A 17,241-nucleotide genomic window follows, 5' to 3' on the forward strand; every position below is an offset into this window, starting at 1 on the left:
GTGGGGAATGCAAAGAGCTGAGCTAAGTGTCCCTGGCCAAAGCAACCAGGGTGAACCTTTTAAATGGAGGAAATGGGGTCAGGCTTTTTGAAGGGGGGGGGAGTGCACCTTTCAGATTCTCACAGCTGTGAATCACCCCAAGCACTTCTCAGTGCCCTCACCTTTTATAGCAGCGGATTCCATCAGTTCTTTTGCATTCTATGAAAAAAGCACTTTCTCTCTCTAGAACTGACAGTCCCTCCACTTTGTGGGGCAACCCCCAGTTCTAGCACTGTGAGGATAAAGTGGATAGAGAGATGCTCTTGACACTCTGACATAACACCAGAACCAGGGGACATCCACTCAAATTGAGTGTTGGGAGGGTTAGGACAGACAAAAGAAAATATTTCTTGACTCAGCGTGTGGTCAGTCTGTGGAACTCCTTGCTACAGGATGTGGTGATGGCATCTGGCCTGGACGCCTTTAAAAGGGGATTGGACAAGTTTCTGGAGGAAAAATCCATTATGGGTTACAAGCCTTGACGTGTATGTGCAACCTCCTGGTTTTAGAAATGGGCTATGTCAGATGCAAGGGAGAGCACCAGGATGAGGTCTCTTGTTATCTGGTGTGCTCCCTGGGGCATTTGGTGGGCCACTGTGAGATACAGGAAGCTGGACTAGATGGGCCTATGGCCTAATCCAGTGGGGCTGTTCTTATGTTCTTAACTACAATTCCCAGGAAGCCTTGCAGGTCTCTTGTTATCTGGTGTGCTCCCTGGGGCATTTGGTGGGCCGCTGTGAGATACAGGAAGCTGGACTAGATGGGCCTGTGGCCTGATCCAGTGGGGCTGTTCTTATGTTCTTAACTACAATTCCCAGGAAGCCTTGCAGGTCTCTTGTTATCTAGTGTGCTCCCTGGGGCATTTGGTGGGCCGCTGTGAGATACAGGAAGCTGGACTAGATGGGCCTCTGGCCTGGGGCTATTCTTATGTAATCTCTCATCCATTTTATCCATTGACCAACTTTTTCTCTAAAGTAGAATGCTGCAAGCACATTAGAGGCCCCCCAGTGCCTTGGAGACGTTCCTGCAGGATATAAACCTGATGGCAGGGTCACCCAAAGCATACCCCCTTAGGAGGAAAGAGCAGTGTTGATCCACATGGTTTTGTGGGCTCCTGGGCAACAGAACCTCAGTGAGCCCCAAGCCCTCCAGAGCAAGAGAAGGGTGGCATAGAAAAATGACCACCTGAATCTGTGCCTACTGTGCTCCGACTGCTTCAGTCAGCTCCAGGGATCTGCCCGGCCGGCCCAGCCTCTGGAATTGCCCTGCCACTCAGCTTCACCCCCAGACCTTCCCATCCACCCTTCTTCTGCTTCAGGCTCGAAGACGTGGCGCTCGTTTTAACCAAGTCTTTTGCCTGGTGTATTTTAATCATCCTCGGGCAGTTGAGCAAAGTGTACAGCGTTCCAGAGAGGAGTGCTGTCAGCCACTGCTGAGACTTTGCCAACCCTCCATGTTTTCGACCCGGTGCCTTCAAAACCAATCGATTGGTAAATGGCTAAATAGTGAGAGAAATTGCTTTCTCTCATTATCTGTGTGGCTGTGTCATTACCCTTTAATATTGCATCGTTATTGACTGATGCAGCCTGTCAAGGCATGGCTGGCGGGATGTAACGCAGTGGTAGGGAGGTGCAAAAGATTTCATTAGAAGTTTACTCCTCTAACGTGTGTGTGTGTTTGTGTGTGTGTGACTATTTATCTGCATATGTATGCACAACATGCCAGTGAAAGACTGAAGTTTTGTTGTCTGAAAGAACAAGTTGGGGCCTTGGGCGTTTGCTACTGTCAGGGTTGCACCATCAATACCAGCGGAAAAGGGAGGGCGGAAGGACTGTAGCACCAGGAAAATCCTGGGACTGAGGCCCAAATCCCAACCCACTGCCATAGCTGTGCCAACGGGACGTGTGCTGCATCCTGCAGTTGGGGGGGGCACTCACTGAGCCCTCCTCAAAGTCCGGGAATGTGTTTGTTTCTTATCTAGGAGCTGCATTGCCCTTATGCTGATGCTGGAAAGTGGGTTAGGATTGTGCCCTGAGATGGAGAGTTGTCCCACATGCCTCACCAGTAAGGAGCCTTTTCCTTTCCACCAACTCCTGCCTGCTGGCAAACAGTCTTCCATCATAAGAACTCTGTTCCAAAGGTCCATCTAGTCTAGCATCTTGTTTACCACAGTGGCCTACCAGAAGCGTCTAGGCAGCCCAGAAGAAGAACCTGATGGCCACTGGTCCACTCTGCTGTGGCATCCTAGCCACTGGTACCATGTGACATACTGCTTCTGACCTTGAAGGACCCATAGAGCTATCACATCTAATAACCAGCGATAGACCTCTCCTTCTTCTTCAGGAATTCATCTAATTCCCTTTTAAAGTTATCTGAGCTCCAGTGGCCATCGCCACACTTTGTAATAGTGAATTCTGTACACTAATGTTGAGTTGTGTGGGTTTTGTCTGCCCGGAATTGACCGCCATCACATTCACAGAATGACTTCAAGTTTCAGTATTACAGGAGAGGGAGAAAAATTTCTCTCCAGCCACCTTTTTCAGACTCTGTTGAAAAGTGGTGACAAAAATGTCCAGACAGATGTGAGCAAAAACTGTTCTCAAACCAGATTCACCCATTTGGACTTGGCCTGAATGGTATCTGGACTCTCACATTCTTCCTTGATTTCATGCTCTTACTGTCTAAACTTGGAAAACATGACTTTTTAAAGACATGTTCTTCACTTTTCTCTTTCATTTTTAATTGGCCCATCTAAAAGCAATCAAATGAGCGTTTAGCGATGGCAAGAAGAACTGCAGGAGACCCCCTCATCCTTCCAACTCCATTATTCATGAGTGCATGTGGTCCAGATGAGTGCATGTGGTCATGAGACAGCCTGAGAGCAACTGAAATTCCTATAATCATAAAGCTGTGAGGGACACCAGCCCATCATCTAGTCTGACCCCTTTCTGAAGACAGGCCACTTACCTACTATACCCCCACCAGATGACTCAAAAACCTCATTGAAAATCTTCACGGAAGGAGATCCCATTACTTCCAAAGATAGATGGTTTCAGTTTGAACTAACTACTCTTATACATAAAGAAACACACAATAGTTTCCACCAAGTCAACCAAGTACGGTGGACCCACTAGGAATTCAGTAACACCCCCTCCCATTTTTTTGCAGGCTCAGGCAGACTGCAAACCTAGGAGATTGATAGCAAGCTGCCATCACAAGTAGCACCAACCTGTTTTAAACGACCTATTTGTAATGTGAAATAAATTATTCTTGTCCATTTCTCTCTTTTTTTTGTGTAGGCTACAAATGCTTAATTCCTTCATTTTTTTTCCCTGTGTGGTTTGCCTTATAAATTACCATATTCTGATGACTCCCTTGTAACCTTTTCAGCTCATCAACATCCTTCTTGAATTGTGGGACCCAGAACTTAATCCGGAAGGGTCCACATGAGGTCCCACCAGTGCGTCTTTGGGCTGATTCAGACATGCATGTTCATCACTTGATGATGGCAACGTCCCCTGAGAAATGAATATCAATCAAGCTTGCTCTCAGCACTTCATCTCTTCAGGCTGACCGACTAGTTGCAGAGGCAGGAAAAATAAATAACCTTTCTGAGCATACACACTTGGAGACAAATCCTCCTGGACAAAGAAACGCACAATAGGTCAGGAATGGGATCTCCATGCAAGAGCTGCGCTGAGAGTCTAATTACATTTTGCATTTTTAATAGGCAATATTAGCATAAGAATGCATTTGGCTAATAGAATATTAATGTGATGAAGAAAATCTTTAGTGTAGAACAAATCCTTGTTTGTTAATACATTAGACCTTGATTGTATTACAGGTTCAGGTTGGTATACAGGCAGCTCACATGCCTGAAAGTACACAAGACAAAAAAAACTAGTGAGCAAACTTGGAAGCCAAAATCGCCAAAGGGTTTTCAACCTGCCACACACACACCCCTGAGCTCCTGTCACTTATAGTTCTATTGAGCATTAGTCAGGAAAAATCCAGTTGGGCCAAGTCTGTGCGGGCTATTTAGTGGTGCAAAGCAGTCCCATGTCAGGCCAAGAAGTCCAATGTGGGACTTTGGATCTGGTAGAGCTGAGCTCTGTCAGTCCCGCCCCCCTCCCTCCCCCGCCACACTCTCTCCCCGCCCTCCCCTGCCCTGGAACACCTCCTCCCACGCCCCGACTTACCTCTCTGCTGCCTGGCGCTGGAGCGCCGAGCAGTGGCCAGCCAGCCTCTGCTTGGCGCCTGCCCAGTGCGGGCTTGCACCAAACCTGCTCCTGGGCTGGTGCTAACTGCCTCAAGCATGCCTTACAGCATGTTTGTGACAGTGCAAGCCGGCGGTTAGCCTGAGCGCTTTCTTCTGTATGGGGCCTTGAGTCCCCAAGTTGAGCTGAAAGTGTATTAATGACTCATAAATGAGTGTTGCTAAAGCAACTCTGCCCTTCTGAAACATCTGGAGATGAGACTAGCTGGAGTAGAGTAAATGCTCCACAGAGTAGGAGAGCAGAGAAAACCAAGTGAATCCCTATGCAAGGCTTCCTCCACTCACAATATGTTTTCCTCCTTTTCCTCCAGGCCACTCAAGACAGCCTCTTTCTTTGACAACTGGATTTGCAGGGTCTGCAGGTAAACCTCTACGGACTGGCACACAACGGAAGTGTGAATCTCGCCTTGTTTGTTCAGCGAACGCAGGATTCACATCAACTTGGCAGCTCTGGCAACATCCAGATGGTTGGAGAAAAAAGTGCTGTGAAGGGTCTGGGCAAAGTGGATCGTTTGCTTTTCAAGATGGTTTAGTCCAGGGACAGCCTGAGACCTTCTGAGGACCAGGGAGGCATTCCAAATGCTCCCCCCTTACCTCTGCTCCTCCCACTCCCCAAAGCTCCAGCTCAGGACTCCTCTGCTCTCCATTCCACATTTCCTCTTCCTCTCTGTCCTCCTCTTCCTTTTCCAATCCAGGAAGTGGGGGGAGGCAGACAGAGATGAGCACACCCACCCAATCTGTGGCCTGAGACTACTGCTTCAGTTGGCCTCATGGATGAGCCAGCCCATAAGAACATAAGAACAGCCCCACTGGATCAGGCCATAGGCCCATCTAGTCCAGCTTCCTGTATCTCACAGCGGCCCACCACCAGGGAGGGACACCAGATGAGACACAGCCCAGTCTCCAGGAAATAAAGCCCTTGAGTCCAGTTGATCCCTCAGTGGGGGCCTCTTCCACCCCCAGGAGCTGCTCTGCTCCTCTGCCCCTCCTGCCTTGATTCACCTGAGGGGGAGGTTTTCCTCCTTTCCTTACAATCAAGTCTAATGTTTAATTGCTCTTTCCATTTGCTCCTGGCACAACAGAAGCCCCTGCAGTAAAAGGGATTTCTGTCAAAATGCAACTGCTTATGAAAGAAAAGGAAGGGTTATTTCGGGTCACTGCAATTAGTGACTCCTATTCTCTTGCATGTAAGCTCTGGGCCAGAGCAACCAGAGTGTCTTTCCCATGTTTTTAGAGTTTTGAAGCTAATGCGCTTCACTCCTGTGACTAGAAGCACTGTTTTGGAAGTGGCTGACACACAAATGATACATGTGGCTGAGGGAGGTACAGAAGATGACAGATGGGTGAGCCCCCCCACAGCTTGAATTGCACTGACTCAGAAATAACCAGCGCAATCTCCCTAAATAATTGGGAAAGAGCTCAGTTTATTTTCAAGCCAATCCACATTTGGTTTTGAACTGATACAGAAATTTCTTGGTCTTGCATTTTTGCTGATTTTCTTTTTTTTATTGGGGGGGGGGAGTATTGAGAAAATATGCCCCTGACCCACTGTTTTCACCTGCCTCTGCATTTGCTCTGTTAGACTTACAATGGCCATTTTGGCTTCCTAAATTTTTTTGGTTTTGCCAAATAGCTTGTGACAAGGGATATCAAAAAAGATATCCTGGGCACATCAAAATGGCAATTTCAAAAGCGCTTCAAGGGCTCTGTAAGTTTTACGCCCATCTATCCTGCCGCCAAGAAAATATATTTCCCCAAAGATCATCTCATAAGAACATAAGAACAGCCCCACTGGATCAGGCCATAGGCCCATCTAGTCCAGCTTCCTGTATCTCACAGCGGCCCACCAAATGTCCCAGGGAGCACACCAGATCACAAGAGACCTGCATCCTGGTGCCCTCCCTTGCATGTGACATAGCCCATTTCTAAAATCAGGAGGTTACACATACACATCATGGCTTGTAACCCGTAATGGATTTTTCCTCCAGAAACTTCTCCAATCCCCTTTTAAAGGCATCCAGGCCAGATGCCATCATCACATCCTGTGGCAAGGAGTTCCACAGACCAACCACACGCTGAGTCAAGAAATATTTTCTTTTGTCTGTCCTAACCCTCCCAACACTCAATTTGAGTGGATGTCCCCTGGTTCTGGTGTTATGTCAGAGTGTCAAGAGCATCTCTCTATCCACTCTGTCCATCCCCTGCATAATTTTGTATGTCTCAATCATGTCCCCCCTCAGGTGCCTGTTTTCCAAGCTGAAAAGGCCCAAACACTGTAGGCTTTCCTCATAGGGAAGGTGCCCAAGCCCAGTAATCATTTTGGTTGCTCTCTTTTGCACCTTTTCCATTTCCACTATGTCCTTTCTGAGATGTGGTGACCAGAACTGGATGCAATACTCCAGGTGTGGCCTTTCCTTCGATTTGTACAAAGCTATTACAATATTAGCTGTTTTGTTTTGTTGTTTATTAGCCAGTGATGGGACCGGGTTGTCCCAACGGTCCTTTGCACTAGTGGTGTGTACCTGCATGTCAACAGTGATGCACAGGTATGTCACTGTTGTCAAGATGGCAGTAATCAGGCCATCCAGCAGTCCAACTGAGCCTGACTTCAGACATAGATGGAGAGGGGAGGAGGGGTTGTATGTATATGTCTGATGCCATGTCTTTGTGGTAGGGAGAGGTGACACTCCCCAATTTGGTTGTGACTCCAGAAGCAGGGAAGGAGGTAGCAGTGATATTTCCTATCCATTTGCCCTCTGAACACACTGTGCAATATTATAAACCAGGGGTGCCCAAACCCCGGCCCTGGGGCCACTTGCGGCCCTCGAGGCCTCTCAATGCGGCCCTCAGGGAGCCCCCAGTCTCCAATGAGCCTCTGGCCCTGTGGAGATTTGTTGGAGCCCACACTGGCCCAACGCAACTGCTCTCAGCGTGAAGGCAACTGTTTGACCTCTCGTGTGAGCTGTGGGATGAGGGCTCTCTCCACTGCTTGTTGTTTCACTTCTGTGATGCAGTAGTGGCAGCAAAGGAAAGGCCAGCCTTGCTTTGTGCAAGGCCTTTTATAGGCCTTGAGCTATTGCAAGACCTTCATTCATTCATATAAGTTCATCTTTAATATATTCATTTATGTAAACATGTAAATTTATTCAAATTTTAAATGTAAATTTATTCTTCCCCCCCCCCCGGCCCCCGACACTGTGTCAGATAGACAATGTGGCCTTCCTACCAAAAACTTTGGACACCCCTGTTATAAACCACTGTAAACTGAGAGGAGCAAATGATAATGGGAACAGAATATGCTGACATGCACTATGGGTGGTATTTGTTATTTGCAGCATCCCAAATGGTTTCTTGCCCATGTGCACTTTGCATCATGAATTTGTAGGCATAACTTTGCACACATAAACTGAGACTTCAAAACCCATGATCCACTGCGACTGTGAGTTGAGCACTCATATGCAAAACATTCACAACTAGAACAATTGCACATGTAGGAGGTGAAACCACATGGGATCAGCCAGTATCTGACTAGATGAACTTAGAGCAGGATCTGTTCCACTGACAGAGGAACATAGACTTTGAGGAGGAACTTTCCTGGGGTTTATGTTCACCCTTAGACACATGTCCAGTAGTAGTTACACTGGGCCTTGAATATCCACAGAAGCACTGAGGATCAATCTAAAATGAGGAATGCACCATGGTCAAAGGACAACCTCTAAACACAGTTGCAAGTTTAACAGACAAATGCAGTTGGCAGCTGAACACCAAACAATCACATTTTGTTAATCCACTTTCAGAGGTGGAAATGGCTAAGCTCACTTCTTTTTCACTGACACCTTCCTTCCCAGCTCTGAATTTCACACCAGCTGGAGGGATTTTTATTAACTTGTGTGTGTGTGTGTGTGTGTGTGTGTGTGTGTGTGTGTGTGTGTGTCTAGACTATGCAGTGATACAGTCAGTGTTTACAGGTTTCTGTATATATCTAAATTCCTGTCATCTCTGGAGGCTGCAGGATTGCTCCTCGCCCCCCCTGAACCCTGGCTCGCATCTTGATAGCACAGTACAAGGTGTTAAGTCCAAATCAGAAAGCCTTCCACATTTTCAAGGCATGTGTCTCCTTTCTTGGGTTTGGCACATGCACATCAGCAGAGAAGGAAAGGGCATTCAGAGTTCCTTAGGTCCTTTTAGAATTGAACCTAAGATGAGAGTTGGGGGGGGTAGTTTTAGGGTCCTTTTGAATATCTACCCATAGGTGATATTCAGAAACACCAGGGCAAATCCATCAGACCGCAGAGACAAGGCTCAGCAGAAGAAAGAAGGCTGTACACATTTCAGGATGCACTGTGTAGAATAAGAGATTGGTTTCAAGTCTAAAGCAGGAAGATTTGCAAACTGAATGCCAAAGTAGTACACCAGCTCATTAAAATTAACTAGGCTACATGGGGTGGAAAAGTCTGAGGATCAGAGCCTCAAAGCCTTATTAAGAGGAGGGAAATTAAATGGGTAGACAGAAAGTAAGCACCCAGGTTTGTTTTTGCAACTGCCGGCCAAACCAAACACAGCCGTGCAGTGCTCAGATGGCTGAATTTGTTTGGAGAGAGGAGAACCAGTTTCACATCACACTGGTCAGCTCTGAGACATACGAGGTGGCTTGAGTAAGCCACAGCCACTCAGCCTTGGGTATCTCGCCAGATTTGCTATCAAGCTAAACCACCACCCTGAGCATCTTTCAGGAAGAGCAGGACTCAGTTCCCATCAATGAGGAATGAATGTGAAATGAGGGCTCAGACAAATGGCTCATATATTTTCCATGCTGAAAACCACCTTGCTTTCTTCACGGGTTTTTGGCTCCCATCCCAATGAGAGTATTTCATCCACATGCTCAGCTGATTTCATTCTGATTGACCAACGGGGTTTTGATCCCTGATTAGCTGTGGTTACCCCTGTGGCTTTTCTAGGAATGAGAAGGGATGACACCGAGCCAGAGGCCATCAAGACTGAGCTGGTGGTTTCAAACAAGAAAAAAGGTGGATATTCACACATCCAAAGGGTTTTGTTTTGTTTTAAGGAAATATTTCTACACCCGTGTAATCATCAAGCAGTGACTGACACCTTTTATCTGTTGTGATTGGTGCATGCAAGTGTGTAGGGTGTGATGGCAGAAGGGTGCAAGCCATTTCAAATTGCTGCATCTATCTACTTAGCTTGATAAGCTGGTAACTGAAACATATCTGTGCCATGGGCATGTGGTCTGTGAATTTTCTGTTGGGATATGCACTGGTGTATCTCCACTGGACTTTATAAAGCAATCATTTTAGATTCACCCAACCCATTCAGTCACTGCAGAGGAGTTAGCATGGCCCAGTAAACACTCACAGACCAGCCTGCTGGATCCACGAGTGTGCAGATAGATTCGGGCACTATAGATGGCAATATAAGTGCTCAATTAGTGCCCATGTGGAGTTGCTGTTGATGCAATACCACCTTGTTCTGTTCATCTCGTATTTGTTCCACATCTTGGCTAGGCAGCTTTCCTGCTGCTTCAGTAAACTTGCCATATAATCTCTTCCTAAGCTGCTGGGCCACCACCCCCCTCGCCCCTGCAGAGCAGGACGGCCCATCCATGACACTGACTGAAAGACTCATGTTGAGTGTTAAGATGGGGGAAGCAACAAACTGATGAGGGGTGCCCAACATCTGCCAACCATCCCCCTGGCCTGTCACTCATCAAGCAGCTTCCACTCTTCTTCCTGCCTGCTGAAAGTGAAGAACACTGGCATAGTGGCACCCAACTCTTTCTCCAGATGGAGGAAGAGAGGGGAAAAAGCAGTGTCAACACCAGGGCCTCTTCACGCAACCAAGAGAGCAACTTAGATGGGCAAGGAGAGGTGGTGCAAGGGGAGCTGGAGCCCACTGTGTTTGAGTTTCAGCATTGCCTCCTTCCTCTAAGGTATCCCTCACCCTTCCCAAAATGTTCCTGCCCCTATATCAACTTCCCCTTATGGGGAATCAGCCACTTATGGATGTGCAACCTACATATCTTCCTTTTCCTTCACGAGCTACTTCTCAACCTGACTACCAGCTTGTTCATTACAGAAGCACCTGAGGACCTCCAGGTCTCCAGCCCAGATGCTGCTTTCACAGGGTGAGCTCAACCTGTCTCTCAACCCATTTTTCTCTCTTGATTCAAACGCCTTCACTCACTTGACCACCCCCTAGTACACCACATACTATTTACTTGTGCGTACACATAAGAACATGAGAAGAGCCCTGCTGGATCAGACCAAAGGTCCATTTAGTCCAGCAATCTATTTTGCCCAGTGACTAGCCAGATGACTCTGGGGAGCCCAAAGGTAGGACATGAAGTCAATAGCTTTCTCCCACAGTTGCTCCCCATCCTCTAGCATTAAGAGGGAGATGGCCTCTGAACATGGAGGTTCCACACAGCCTTCATGACTAGCCACCGTTTAGAGTACACAGGTTTGTCCAGTCCCTTCTGCACTGAAGGCCATCACCAAATCTTGTTCCAGAAAACTCTGTGAGTTGGTTGAAGAACTATTTTCTTTTGGTCTATCCTAAATATAGTGCCTATCAATTTCACTGAAATGTCTAGAATTATGAGATAGGGTTAAAAATCCACTTCTACATCACACATAATCTTGTAATAATCGTTCTCGTCTTCTAAACTTTCTAACCCAAATGGCCTTGTGGTACATGGATTCAAGGAAGGGCCTTCATTCTTCTTGGAGCTGCAACCCAGCACACCAAACCTCTCTTTCTCTTTCCTTTGTTTAAGCCCAGTCCTCTGGGGACTGCATCTTCTTCTACATCTCATATCCACCCACCGTCCCACCAATTTCGAGCCCGACTTAATCCCATCACACTAACAGAACATAACAATGTGCACCGAGGGTATTTAGCCTTTCCCTTGAAATGGAGGAATGTCGATGCGGTTATTAGCGGTTCCTAATGATATTTGCATAGATTAACAGACTTTAATGCAATCATGAATGCAACAATCCTGGGGAAAAATAATGAAGAAATCCATTACCAAGTAATAAAGTAACTAAGTCAATACAGTAATAATTTTATCCCATATTAGTAATAATTTCATCTCCTGCTGCAAGCCAATTTTACTGCACATACCATTTCTGGACAGTTTTATAAATATCACCTTTGTTTGAGATAATTAATTAGCAAAATCAAAAAATATATTACTGGTATTTTAGACGATAAATTAGTCATTAGGTTTAAACTGGCAGGCTGTAATAAAACTTATTAAGATGAATGTGCCAAGATGCTAAACACTTCTTGGGAGCTGGTCCCCTCCATCTTAAGTCACTTCTGGTGCAAAGCTATTACCGCTGGGGGGGGGGGGATGTGAGTCTTTAGGCCAATTATGAAAATAATGTTTGGGACCCAGTCTTGGTTCCCAGGGGGAAAGATGTGTGTGCATTAGTTGATTGCTGTAAACTAGACAATGGGGATGTAGACATGCCTCTTACTTCGTTATTCTAATCCTTATATATATCACGATCGATGGATCAAAATTAAACAAGCCTCCGCCCCAAGGAACTTACAGTTTAATTTATAGCTTCTGTGTGGGAGGAAAAGTGGTGTGGGGGGAGAAGTAAGATGAACAGGGGATGATTGTGAGCAAAGTTAGTTGTGAGTTTGGTTTTTTCAGTTGGGCATAAGGGGCAATCAGCATAGAGCCATCAATGTAACAACATTTTATTTAGTGACATCAGCAACTGTTACTCTGCACATGCCCGATCTTGTCTGATCTTGGAAGCTAAGCAGGGTCAGGCCTGGTTAGTACTTGGATGGGAGACTGCCTGGGAATACCGGGTGCTGCAGGCTTATACCATAGTCTTTCGAGACTCAAGGTTGCCAACCAACCAACCAAGATTAGATTATTGTAACGCGCTCTATGTGGGGCTGCCCCCGAAGACAGTTCAGAAACTACAACTAGTGCAGAATGCGGCAGCTCGGGTAGTTGCTGGGGGGCGGCGGTTTGACTCTGTCACACTGCTACTCTGGCAGCTGCACTGGCTGCCCATTCGTTTCCGGGCTGAATTCAAGGTGCTGGTTATGACCTTTAAAGCCCTAAACGGCTTGGGACCAGCATATTTGAGAGACTGCCTTCTTCCGTATAATCCGGTTCGTTCTCTAAGGTCATCAGAAGGGGCCCTGTTGGTTGTGCCGTCATCAAGAGTGGTGAAGGGAATGGCGGCCAGAAACAGGGCCTTTTCGGTGGTGGCACCTGCACTATGGAATTCCCTTCCCTTTGAATTGAGAGCAGCTTCCTCATTATTAATGTTCCGGCGGGGCCTGGAGATTTTTTTATTCAGGAAAGCCTTCGAGACACAATAAGGGCTGTTTTTATAAATTTATAAATTATGTCTTTTACTGCGTGCTTTCAATCTGCTGCTATGTATTTTATCTTGTTTTAATTGTTTTTAAGTGTTTTGTATTTTTAATGTTTATCTGTTGCCTTGCATTTTAACTTGATTGTTAGCCGCCTTGGGTGCCCTTCGGGGAGAAAGACGGAATACAAATCTAATAAATAAATGTGCTGCCACCTGCACTGAGGTGAGTTGAAAGTTAGTTGCCAAAGTTGCCTCCTCAGAGCCTTTGAAGCCATTAATGAAGTTGCGGCATGTTGGCCTCTTGCCCTTCGTACAGGCAATGGCTTGCTGGAGGCTCACGAGTGAGTACATTTATTCATTTAGAAAATTTATGAGCCACTCTAAAATATGAGCTCCTAGGGTGGTGCACAATTGAGAGACTAAAGCAACACAATACAGTTTAGGGGAGAAAATAAAAATGTAGGAACATAAAAGCAGCAGTAGTGTTGAACCAACTAAACACGGAAAGAAAAAGAAAAGAATAAAAGCCAGCCAGTCACCACTTTGCAACACCTGGGAAAAAAAGAACAGTGCGACAGGAACGCACCACGGTGCACACTAGTGAACAGCGCTGAGGAGGACTCTGCATGTGTGAGGCGTCACACACAAGCAAGCTGCCTCTCCAGTCACTGCCTGCCTCACCTCAGAAGATGGTGGGGCTCCGAGGGTCTACAGTGAAGACTGCTCTGTTTCGGCAAGCTCCAGTGGCTGGAGATGGTCTTTCAGGCACTTGGGTCCCGGCCACTTAGGGCTTTATTGGTAATGTCCAGTACCTTGAACTGAGCCCAGAAGCAGCCCAGCAATCAGGGTTTTTAAACTGATAAGATACACTGTCTAGAGTTGGTCCCACTACTAGCACAATCCTAAACATGAATTCAGTGGGACTTGCTTCCTCATATGCCTCCTTAAGATGGCGGCCTTAGTAACTTGTAACAGTTTCATGGCAGAGACAGAACTCATAGAGGGGACTTCCTCATTTGTTGTTCCGCAGAGCTGGGGGGGGGGAAGGAAAAGGACCGTCCATTCATTCTACAAGTCCAGACCCCGGTTTCCCCTCCAGTTTAGCTTCGGGAACACAGTAGATCAGGGTGGGATTGCAAAAGGTAGGGGACACAGACCTCCTCTGCCCCCCAACCTGTAAGTCACTGTGAGCTACTCCTGCACACCAGCCCTGCAAATAGATGTGAATTTTGCACAGTTCAAGAACTGGGGTTCTCTTGCTAGAACCGGAGAGATTTTCCTCCTCTTTCCCTTCAGTCCCTGGCTGGCACAAGAAACCAAAGAGTAACTGCTTCCCAAGAATTGCTTCAGAGCCAGTAAGTGTTGCTCAGTGACAGGCGCCCGGCAAAAAGACATCTCCGTGATCATTCCCCTTGTCAATATGGTGACCTTTCCGAGGCGGAAGATCCTTTTTATTACCGCCTGTACTGGGGTAAACCAGCCCGCTGCAGCGTTATCTGCCCAATTTATCAACCGTCTATTTGTGGCGAGTCCATTCCACTGTCTGGCTTAACTGAGCGCCCAGAGACCCAGCAGAGAGAGAGAGAGGTGAAAAGGAAAGAAATGTCAATTCTAACCTAAGTCCCCTAAAGTGAAATAAAAGGGAGAAAGTAAATAAGGGAGACAGAGCAAACACAGCTTTGCAGGGCGATTGTGTTTATCTGCAATCCTGCTCCATGATGGGGCAGAACGGAAGGCAAGAGAACGGGGGCCTTTTCGATGTCATCACCATTTCCATCACGCTGCGCAATGAAAAGGGAGGCAGCGGCATTCTGAATGAGAGAGTGCAACGGGGGCCTTTATTGCACTTAATTGCAAAATGTCGCTGAGTTTCAAACTGTTCAAAATTTGCTTGCAAAAATTCTGAACTTCCATTCCCATCATTTGGGGTTGTTTTCTTGATGTCGTCTTACATACAGAGGTTGTGGAGTGTAGGGCTTTGAGGAAAAACAGGAGATCAAGTGAGCCCTCAGAACCAGGCAGAACTTCAGAGGGGACAAGTGTCAGGTTCCAGGTCAGAAGGTTGCCCTCTAAGGCTTCTTACTGTCCAGGAAGCGTGCCGGGCTGAAGGAGGGATACTCTGAGTGTGGCGGTGTTAAGGCCTATGAGCCTGGGACACTCATCAGACCCTTGGGGCTCTCCACGGTCCTCTAACTGGCATTGCCAGCTTCACAGTCACTGCTTTGGGGGTTCCTGCTCATGGCCTGGGCACAGCAACATACAACAGGGGAGCGTAGTACATTCACATATAACATTTCACACCCTGAAACCTTTCAGCCTAGAGAAGCATTGGAACTCCCACCAAAGATGGGTCCTCCAAGTTCAAGTCCAAATATAACTGTGGGTCTAATTTGCAGGCAACTCAAAGCAAAACTCTCCACTTTGCTTCCTTCAGGGTAGAGAAGGAACGAGGCAGAAGGCATCCTGAAGTGCCCGTTAGGAAAATTAATTCAGACTGAAAGAGGAGGGGGAAAAATTGAAAGGGGAGCCAACTTGCGAAAGTAGATTTTTGTGTGTTTGTTCTCTCTCTCTCGCACACACACACAGAGTCACTCTGAAATGTAGCAAATCCACCCAGGATCCAAGGAAAATAACTGTAATTTGTGTGAAGAAGGCATTTGCAGCAGCTCATTATAATTCCTAGCTTGCTGTCATCCGTCTTTAAAGTCACTAGCAATGCAGTACTTGTGTGTGAAGTTATTAAGGCCAGCCTCTGTTGAGATTCATGGCAAGTGCTGCATGACAAGGCGAGAGCTCAGGCAGTGATAAAGCGAAATGACATCCCGTGCCCCTTTCTCCCCCCTCCCACGAGCCACCTGCCTGTTGCCACCACCCGCCACTGCATTAAGGAAGAATACATGGTCGATTTTGCAAATGATCTTTTGCTCCAGGAGTGCTCCCGCATCTCTGTGAGGCCTCTTATCTGTCCGTTGACATAATTCTCAGATTCCACGTGTTCAGAGGGAGAAAGTACTGGCCCCTGAGCCCCCGGAGTGGCAGTTCTTGTGACGTGATCACATTGTTGTGATCATCATCGGATCTGGCTACTGGGATGGAAACCGAAGCACCTGTCAGCCCCTTAGACACATCCATGTTCTCTGGTTAAAGGAAGCAAGGTCCTAGTCCTCATGATTTTGGAGAAAAGTTTCAAAGAAGGGGAAATAAGCTATGGAAGGCTCACAACCCAGAAGGTGTGTGTCCATCTCGGTGGATGGCTTGCATGTTCTTCACAGCTACATAAGAACATAAGAACAGCCCCACTGGATCAGGCCATAGGCCCATCTAGTCCAGCTTCCTGTATCTCACAGCGGCCCACCAAATGCCCCAGGGAGCACACCAGATAACAAGAAGACCTGCAAGGCCTCCTGGGAATTGTAGTTAAGAACATAAAAACAGCCCCACTGGATCAGGCCATAGGCCCATCTAGTCCAGCTTCCTGTATCTCACAGCGGCCCACCAAATGCCCGAGGGAGCACACCAGATAACAAGAGACCTCATCCTGGTGCCCTCCCTTGCATCTGGCCTTCTGACATAACCCATTTCTAAAATCAGGAGGTTGCGCATACACATCATGGCTTGTACCCCGTAATGGATTTTTCCTCCAGAAACTTGTCCAATCCCCTAAAGGCATCCGGGCTAGATGCCATCACCACATCCTGTGGCAAGGAGTTCCACAGACCGACCACACGCTGAGTAAAGAAATATTTTCTTTTGTCTGTTCTAACTCTCCCAACACTCAATTTTAGTGGCTGTCCCCTGGTTCTCTTGTCTTCTGCCTCTTGAGAAGAAGCTGCAGCCTGACAATATTCCATGAATTCCAACTCAGCCCATGAGACCCAACTCCTCCTACCCCATTGCACTGCAGGATCTGCTGAGCAAAGATGACAAAGCCCACCCTGGATCCACAGCCCCAAGCATGAGCAGAAGGCACCTGGTCACACAAGAAGTATTCTCTGATATCTCCCATCAGGTGCAGTGCTCTGGGCCAAACTGCAAGCCACTGAGAGGGCCCCCATGCACATGCAAGGAGTTGTAGTCGGAGGAAGGTAGACGTAAGGTGCCAGGGGCTTTCACACCAAGGCCTTATTCTTTAAGCCATCATGACCACTTACAGGCAGGGGAGCAGCACCCATACCATGACTGAAGGTGGCAGAAGGGACAACGAGAGCCCAGGAAGTGCTTTCAGTCAAGTCGGACCTGTGCTTCTTCTAGGTCAGTATCGTTAACCCTGACCAATAGTAGTTCACCAGAGGTCCAGGCAGAGCAGGAATCTTGTGCCTGCCCTATCAGGAAAAACTGCCAGAGAGGGAACTTGGGAGGAATTTTGCCTGCAAAGTGAGTGCTCTGCAACTGAGCCTCAGCGTTTCCTCCAAAGTGATTCTGCAGCTCTTAAGTCTTTTGAGACCTTAGGAATAAATAGGGCCCTCTATAGAACAGTTGTTCCCAACAAATTTGGTCTTCAGCTACTGAGCCAGTGATGCGTAGCAACTCAGACCACCTTTACTTGCCTTTTTG

At 47.2% G+C, this 17,241-nt stretch overlaps 1 protein-coding gene and 1 pseudogene across 31 annotated transcripts in view; one reads left to right on the top strand and one right to left on the bottom strand.

Annotated features, from left to right (window-relative positions):
• The window catches only part of CELF4 (CUGBP Elav-like family member 4), a 697,876-nt gene that overhangs the window by 191,897 nt on the left and 488,738 nt on the right, over positions 1–17,241 (bottom strand). The gene's annotated exons all lie outside the window — the stretch shown is intronic.
• LOC136642909 (5S ribosomal RNA) lies at positions 12,062–12,178 on the top strand (annotated as a pseudogene).

This window comes from Tiliqua scincoides, chromosome 2 (assembly GCF_035046505.1).
Source record: "Tiliqua scincoides isolate rTilSci1 chromosome 2, rTilSci1.hap2, whole genome shotgun sequence".
NCBI lineage: Eukaryota > Metazoa > Chordata > Lepidosauria > Squamata > Scincidae > Tiliqua > Tiliqua scincoides.